Below are 8744 nucleotides of genomic sequence, written 5' to 3'. Positions count from 1 at the left end.
TGTGTGTGTGTGTGTGTGTGTGTGTGTATAAGAGGGTTTCTTTTTCTGTATATCACTGCCAACACTTCTTGTTTCTGATTTGTTTTCCCTTTTTTTTTTTTTATGTAACATAATCTCGCAGGTATGGTGTGGTATCTCATTGTGATTTTGATTTTCATTTCCCTAATGATGTTGAACATTTCTTTCATTCGCTTGTATGACTTCATTGAGAAAAGTGTATCTAACTCTTGTCCACTTTTTGATCGAACTGTTTTCTTTTAGTTGAGTAGTTTAAATTATGCATGGAAATTGAACATCAAGATAAAATATGTTACATAAATTAACATACACTATATATGAATATAACTTATAGGACAACTCCAATGTGAAATGTTTTGGCCTAATTGTGGGTCATACATATAACATAAGCCATTTCCTTAATTTGTACCTTTTTTTGTTTTTGTTTTATATTTCTCTTCTTCATCATCTAGGTCCTCACATATTAGGTTGAAATAACCTCTTAAACTATTTCAAGTTAACTTGATATTTTAAATCAGCATGCCTGCCTTGGAGATTTTAGAAAAGTTCACTCACCTTCTACTGCTCAGATGGGCACTTGTTTTCATTTGGTTGTTTCATTTATTCATTAAGTGGGAATTTGGAAATAAATTCTAATCCTGCTGTAAACTTGTTTCATTTGTCAAGCTTATCTCCCAGTCTCAATTTCCCCTGGCCAATTTAGGGTCACATGTGAAGTAAATCGGAACAAACTCAAAACTCCATAATTACAATAGCAGATACCAGGGAGCTGGCAACATATGGTGTCTGTACCAACCCCTGGTCTGCTAATGTTTGGAAAATATCCTTTACAGTCTGCCAGTTCTGAGGCATATGGACGTCATGTCAAGGGAGCATTTATACAAACAGTACTTATTATTTCTTATAAGATGTAGTTGTAAATTCTCTGTTTTGGTAACCCCATTTAGTTCCAGGTGTTTTAAGGATTAAACACTAAACTCTTGCTTTGCTCTTTATGAACTTAAAGCAAAGTGTTTTTTTTTTTTTTTTTTTTTTTTTTGCTTTTCAGTAACAGTTGTTGGGAAAGAAACAATCATTGAAAACAAAAGATCAGTAATTAAAAATAACCTTTGTCTAAATCCTTCTACCTTTACCTGGTCGCAGCTTCTACATTTGTTAACAAAACTGAAGTGATAATAACTACTGTATATCTAATTTAAACCTCTAATGGCTTAAGTCTAATCTATATGTACTGCAAAAAACATTATGTTTCATCAGATTGTAAACAGATGTTTCTAGTCACAATGACAAGTTTAGTAAAATAACTGATTCCTTATTTAAGATCCAAATTGAAAATATCTTTCAGCTATTAAAAAGTGACCCCAAAGCATGCCTTGCAGTTATACTTTTGAGTTTTTTGCATTTGAGACATTTGACTGGAATGTTTTCCTTTTGTGGAGAGACACTCCCTGTTCTCATCTGAGTATGCCTCTTTCAGGGGATTAACTGCTTCCGGAAAACCATCATCAGTTGAACCAATGTAGCATCCTCACTGAGTAATGGCACAAGATGTGCTGAGGAGATAATCCTTTCCTTTGTGAAGGGCCACTTAGGCAGACAGGTTGGATTAAGAGACATGCATTTTTAAAGTAGCTCTTCACACCAGTTTCACCAAAGTGCTGCATTAACAATCATGGCCATTTTGCTGCAGCAACAACTGATGAACATTCTGATGTAAAATAAACAGGCTTTTCTATTAAAAGTCAATAGTCTCATAGTCACACATTTTGGAAATTATTCCTCAAATTTTTCCCTAATCCTAAACCCAAGGTATCTGAGCTAAATATGATGAAGACCTTCAACAGTACAAATAGTAAGATAGAATTTTTAGTAACATACTACAATAATCTGAGGTTGGTATTTTATCCCCAATTTATGGCAGTGGAAACTGAGTCACAGAAAGGAGAAGTGACGTCAGAATCACAAAAAATAAAAGTTGAATAACAGGAAAAGTCTGATCAGACACCTCAGCCTCTAAGTTTAACTAATCCTCTCTATGGTCTTTATCTTCAGACCTGAATTCTCTCTTCAGCATCAACTCAGGCTTCAGGACATCTCTACAGAAAAAAATACACCAGAAAGTCAAATTTAGAATGTTCCGGTTTGAATGGAGAATCTGCTCCCAGGTACCTTTGCCTTAACTTTAAATTAAATGTCTAAGATATCTTCCCAGTTCTGATAAAGATGCCATCTTCTTTCTATATCTGTGCTAGTGACGCTTTGTTCTTACCAGTCCCTCTATTCTACCTGTCCAACAGTGGAACAGCTTTAGCCTCTTGGCTTTTTCCTTTTCCCACTACTCTGTTCTCTCTCAGGCATTGCTTATCTTTCCCTTATAATTTTGGAACTGACCTTGAGTGACTCTTTCTACCGCTGTTCTCTCTTTTCAATTAATTCCATGTGTTCCTTCTCAATGAAAGTTACTCAAACACTCTTGAAACCATTCCTACTAAGGAGATTCAAGCAGGTCCTCCCTGGTGGTCTAGGGGTTAAGTCTCAGTGCTGTCACCCCTCCAGCCCCTCAGGGAGCTAACCCATATGACACAGCAGACGTTTCCTGTCTTGCCAGGAACCCTGCTGCCACCCTCAGCAGTGTATTTCAGTAGGTCCGCCTGATCTGGCAGACAATAGGTCTGCCCACTCTGGTGAGTTCTCTCATCCCCCACAACTCTGGTCTATATCCCAGCTCCTCTGCCATAAATGAATGAATGAATGAATGACAAACAAAAATGCAATAATAGCTTGCCTGTAAAATGATCAATCAACAAAGTTTCAGCTCCAGGCCATTTATATCATGATCTTGGCTTTATTAATTCTTAATGAGACTTCATCCTCTTTCTTGACTTGTAAGATTTTTTTTATTTCATTTATTTTTGATCCACCATCTCAATGCCAATTGATTGCTTTTCACTCACTATGTAATGTCTGCCATGTTCCTTATTAGATACTCATTTGCTTGGCTAAGTCGTCTTCCCTAAATTTTCATGTTTCCTTTTCTCTTCATACCTTGTGCTGTTTGCTGATTCAAGCGTTCTTGTTAAGAAAAGAAAAATGGTGGTGAATCTCACCAGTCCAACATCCTTTTCCATTAAAACCTACTCAGTAGTATCCCAGTCAGGGTAACAGAGTATGCACATTTTTATTTTGTAAATTTCCTTTTCAAATATAATGATATGTAGGTGTCTAATTGAAAAGAGGCTGTCAGTTGGCACAACTATTGGGGGACCCTTTCAGGTTTTATTCTGTTGGGATTTTCAAATTTCTTACTCAGTAGCATTTTGAGAGCATATAGTAGAAATGTTCTTGTGTACTGTGCCTCCTTCTCTCCCCCAGTTCCCACATACGGATGTTCATCAGCACCAAAATCATGACCATCATGTACAGGCACAAAGATTCTCCTCACAGCAGGAATTCAAACCATTGTTAGTACATCCTTGTGTATTTTATGACTCCAAAATGAATCCCTGTGGAAAAGTGTTCTTTTTTCCTTCTAATGCCTGTGGCTATTTCCCAGGACACCATAGTTCTATACCCTGCAGTTGAGGAAATCCTGCCTATACATTTTTTGGTCACTGTTGCAGCTCAGATGCCAACTACTCAGAAGGGCCTTCCCTGCCCATCTTGATTGAAGTTGCATCACTTCCCAATGCCAATATTCTGTTTTATTTTCTTCATGACATTTATTATAATTTCTGTGATAGCTATTGATTATTCATTACTTTTTTTTTGTTATTTTAACCTAGATCATAAAATCCAAGGACATTACCCTCTGTCTTGTTTGTTACAGTCTGTCCACCTACGAGGATGCATGATACTTTTAACAGAGCTTCATTTAAGGAATATATTTTCCCTCCCAAACCCTTGCTGTGCCCATCTCTGTGTCTGTCAGCCTACGTATTTGAGTCCATGCTATCTCCAAGGCTGCAATAAAAATTCCTTGTCTCTGAAGGTTTTCCTGATGGCTACACTTATTTCCCAAAACAGCATATCTGAACAACTGTTTAGTATAGTTAATAATGTTTTGTTCATAGAAATAATATCATGTTTACCCACTGTAGTGCATTGGCCTTAGGGTTATTATTGGTACTCTGAGTATCTAACAGAGATGGATTCTTAGGTAAAGAACGAAGAGTATTATTTGTCCGAATAGAAATCCCCATTCTACCCACTTGAAGGACACCATCCATGCTCACATGTGGAGTGGCTGGCTGGGCTTCATACAGGCAGAGAGCACAAACCTGGACTGGCAAGAGAAAAGCATGCTGGGAAGTAGGCACATGTTGAATTTATGACTATGGATTGGAAAGGAGGCACATGGCAGATTTCAGCAGCAGGAGCCCTGCTTTCCAGTTCACATCACCTCTGGCATTTCCACATACCTGCTAAGTCTTCTCTGCCTGTTGCTACATGGAAAGAAGCATGAAGAAAAAGTTATCCTTTGGGTCTGTGAAAATATAATGGAAGGAGTATGTGATCTGTCATGAAGAGAGGGAATATGGACCTTTCATGGACACAAAGGAAACTTTGCCTCTTTTTAGTTTATAGGAAGGTAGTTTACACTACATAGCACTTTTAAAAATGTAGATGAAGGGCTATTTAGAGAATGTGTTTCCTGAGAAAATGCATAAAGCATTTCAAGATGTTTCTACACACATATTTCATTTATAGGATGACAAAATATGGAAAACAGAACTGAACAAGGGGTTTCATGGGCAGCCAAGAGATTTTCTTAATTAAATAAAACAGGTACAGTGGATTCTACTTGAGTGGAGATGTGATCCATTCTCACCTTTAAAATTATTTCTTACTCTCAGTAGAAGCTGTAATTGAATGGCAAGGATGTTAAAAGGTATAATGAAGAAGTTAGGAAAAGTGGAGGTTTAAGAATGAGGTAATATAGTGTGATTGAGAGTGCTAGACTCAGGTTTGCGTAGACAGCAAACCTCTCTGGCACAGGAAGCATTGATTGAGATGGTACTTCCTGTAACACATCGATAGCCAATGTGTTTTTATGTAAGTCACTTACATGTTAATCTACCTTTAAAATCTTCACAGCAGTACCACTTCTTCCTCTTATTTAAAAATGAGATGTTCTTTGCTGAGACAGGTTAAAATATCAGCTTTCCAAATCCTGTGGATTAGGAACATCTGGAGAACCTACTCTTGTTTTTTTATTAATGGAAAACTTGGCAGACTTAGTGATTTATAACTTCTGTGTATTTTAAGACACTGTCTGTTTTTTTTTTTTTTGGTAGAATTTTATTTCATTTGGAGCATTTATGTGATGATGTAATGTGCTACATATGAAACTTTTCTAATGATAAAAGCCAATATTTCTGTTGCATGTCAAGTCACATAGCCAGGAGGGTAGGATTGGGAGCAGCCTCCCTCTGAGTGCCTGCTAGTTTTAGCCTGTCTCAGGCCATTCTACCTCACTGTAGCCCAAAAGTTTGAAATGGAACTAACCCCAAAGTTCAAGTGCTTTGAGATACTCTGAAATAAAGGTGTTGGATCATCAACTACATTGGAGAACTTGCTTAATTTTAAATCTCTATTTGTAAAAGCCACAAGGTTCATTAGCATATGAAAACTGAAATTTCCATGAGCTCTAGAAAACTGGGTCTTCCCTGCTCCCTTTGTTGATCCCTCTGACCTTACAGGTCATCTGGTGATTCCAGGCATACACCACACCAGCACTTCCTTTTGTACAGATTACTCCCTCTGGGCCCTCCCTGGTGGCACAGCGGGTTAAAGTACTGCACTAAGAAGGTAAAGACACTTCGACCTGGAGGTGATCCACATGGTGCTGCAGACGTTTCCTGGCCTGTCCCCTGCTCCCCTCAGCAGTGTACTTCATCTATCTGCCTGTTCTGTTCCCGCTCTGTGTGTGGTGAATCTTCTCACCATCCCTGCACCTCTGGCCTGTACCCAGTTCTGTATCCATAAATAAATGAATCTTTAAAAAAAAAAGATTACTCCCTCCACCTGGAATACTCCCCACTGCTCTGCTGAAAACCTGAGTGGGTCCCTCTCTCATCTCTATCAAGTCTTTTCTGAAGTACCATTTTCTTAAAGAGGCCTTCTGGATGATCCTATTTCAACTAACAAACTTCCTACTCCTGGCACTCCCCGCTGACCTTTCCATTTTATATTTCTCTACCTTTTACGGCCATCACCACAATAAAGTTGCATTAACACCAACCTTAAATCCTCACGCTGTGAAACCACACATGTTCATTGAGCACCAAACCATCTGTCCTGAACTCATGGCAGTATGTAGGGCCAGCTGTGGGGCATCTGGGCAGCTCTACTGGGAGGCTCACATGTGTGGGGGTCACCTGGCTAAGTAAGAGAGCCCCATAAGAGGAGGAGTATTTGATTCTGCTGCTGCAGATATCCTTGCCCTCAAGTAACCCAGCAAATGCATAACTCCCTGACATCACAGAGGAGCTTAAGCCAGCCAGCATTTCAGTGTGTTTACCTTAATCTGCTCATGTCCTCTTTAGCAAAGCAGGTCAGGCAGCCAAACACAGAGTCAGAGTGGGCAGACACTACAAAAGATGTAGATTGCAGAAGAGGGAAACAATTTGGCACAGCTTTGTAAATTATTAGACATATTGAAACTTTTACTTAAAATTCTTTTGTTTTCCTCATTTGAATATACACTCTACAAGGCAGGGATTTGGATAGATTCTGTTAATGACTTTATACTATTTCTTAGAACTGTGCCCAGAACATAGCAGGTACTTATTATTTGTTGAATAAATGAATACATAAAAATAAAAGTTACTCTTATTTAACTTACATTATCAAATATGGTTTTCAATTAATCTCATTTTTAGTGGAAAGCCAAGTAGAATCTTAATTGAGAACAGAAACTTCATATACCTTATTTTTTTTTACTTGCTAATAATTTAAACTCTTGTAATTAATGGAAAATTATGACTTTTCTAAGTGTAAGTGACTTTTTTTTTTTTAAAGATTTATTTATTTGTGCATACAGAACTGGGGTACAGGCCAGAGGCTCAGGGGCGGTGAGAGGCTTCACCAGAGACAGAGTGGGGAACAGAACAGGCAGATCAACGAAGTACACTGCTGAGGGGAGCAGCGGGCAGGTCAGGAGAGGTCTGCCACGCCATGTGGTCTCCTCCGGGGCAGGCGGGAATCGAACTCATGCGGAAGTGGCTTTAGATTCTCAGTGCTGTGCTTTAACCCGCTGTGCCACCAGGGAGGGCCGTAAGTGACTTTTATATAATGGGTTATATATGAGATTCTGGAGTGCCTGGAAAGCAGGGATACTTCTGAGTATCCAGGGATACTTCTGAAGTCCTGCTTCTGAGCAGTTTAACTGAGTTGAAGAGCAAACTTATGAAGCAAAACTTTAAACAATATGATCTGTTTCATTATAAGGTTGTTAAAATAGTTCCCAAATACACAAAGGAATAAGTACTCAAACTTGCTACTCAATATTAAGCAAAGCATTCTAATCTTGACCTCCCTGTCTCTTTAGGCCAATAATCACTCTTCTCCTACAACTTGCTTATTCCCATCATTTCTGTTTACACCATTGAATCTTTCCATGCATCCACACGTTCACCCTTATCTTTCACATCCCCCCCTCCAAATTTATATGAATTCCCTAACAACTATCATTTGTATCATATTAATGCCTGAGGACATCTATTCAATAACTTTATTATAGGTCATTCAGTTCTCCTATTGTTTGCTTTTTCATGCACACTTACCTTGTCTTTTCAGATTTAATAATCATCTTGAACACAGAGATTTTGTTTCTTTTCTGAAATTGCTAAAAATAATGCTCAGCATAGTATCCCCAGATGTTAATTAGCCAGGAACACTGGAAAGCAACTGCTTTAACCTCTGTTCACTCCCAAGTTATGGTAAGATCTGATAATGCCCATGCAGTGTGGCATCCTTATCTATTGATTATGTTGGAGACTAGTGACTATATAAAGTGGCAACAACACACCCAATATTTTTAACCAGCTAAAATGAAATGGGCACATTTTAAAAGATTTGTAAATGAATAAGAGAAAAATTCAAATGCCAAAATTTAAATGCACAGGAAATAAATAGTTCTGTTGGCCAAGAAAATGTTGAGAAAGGAATTAAGAAGAAGTAAAAACATGTTACCTGCTGTTCTCTGGCTCTAAGGCAGAGCAGTGAGCATTTATTATCTTCAATCAATTTTGCAATCTCTAAACACCTGCATGTCTTATCATCAACCCTAAAAACCTGCTTTGTAGGGATAAATTCTACTTAATATGGCACGTGCTGCTGCCTGGGAAATCCCCAAGGTAAACCACAAAACTAACAAGTGAGTTTATAAAGGTCAAGAAAATTCTGGATTGACTTAGATACCTTTGAAAGAGGCAAAAACAAGACATCAAATATTCCAAATATTTACTGATAAAATCTATGGTACACATTACAGAAGTAATATTAAGGGAAATTGTTAGTTTACTCATAGCCATTAAAAAATTGTATCAGGTCCTCCCTGGAGGTACAACAGGTTAAACTAAACCAAACCGCAGTACTGTGAAGCTGGCTGCAGCCTCTTTGGTGCAAATTAGATCCCTGACCTGGAGATGACCCACAAGGGGGAGGCAGACTTCTGTCTCATCTGCTGCTCCCCTCAGCAGTGTACTTTGTTCATCTGCCTGCTC

The sequence above is a fragment of the Condylura cristata genome, unplaced genomic scaffold (assembly GCF_000260355.1).
Source record: "Condylura cristata isolate star-nosed mole 26May11 unplaced genomic scaffold, ConCri1.0 scaffold00006, whole genome shotgun sequence".
In the NCBI taxonomy this organism is placed as follows: domain Eukaryota; kingdom Metazoa; phylum Chordata; class Mammalia; order Eulipotyphla; family Talpidae; genus Condylura; species Condylura cristata.
This window is presented reverse-complemented; position numbering follows the sequence as displayed.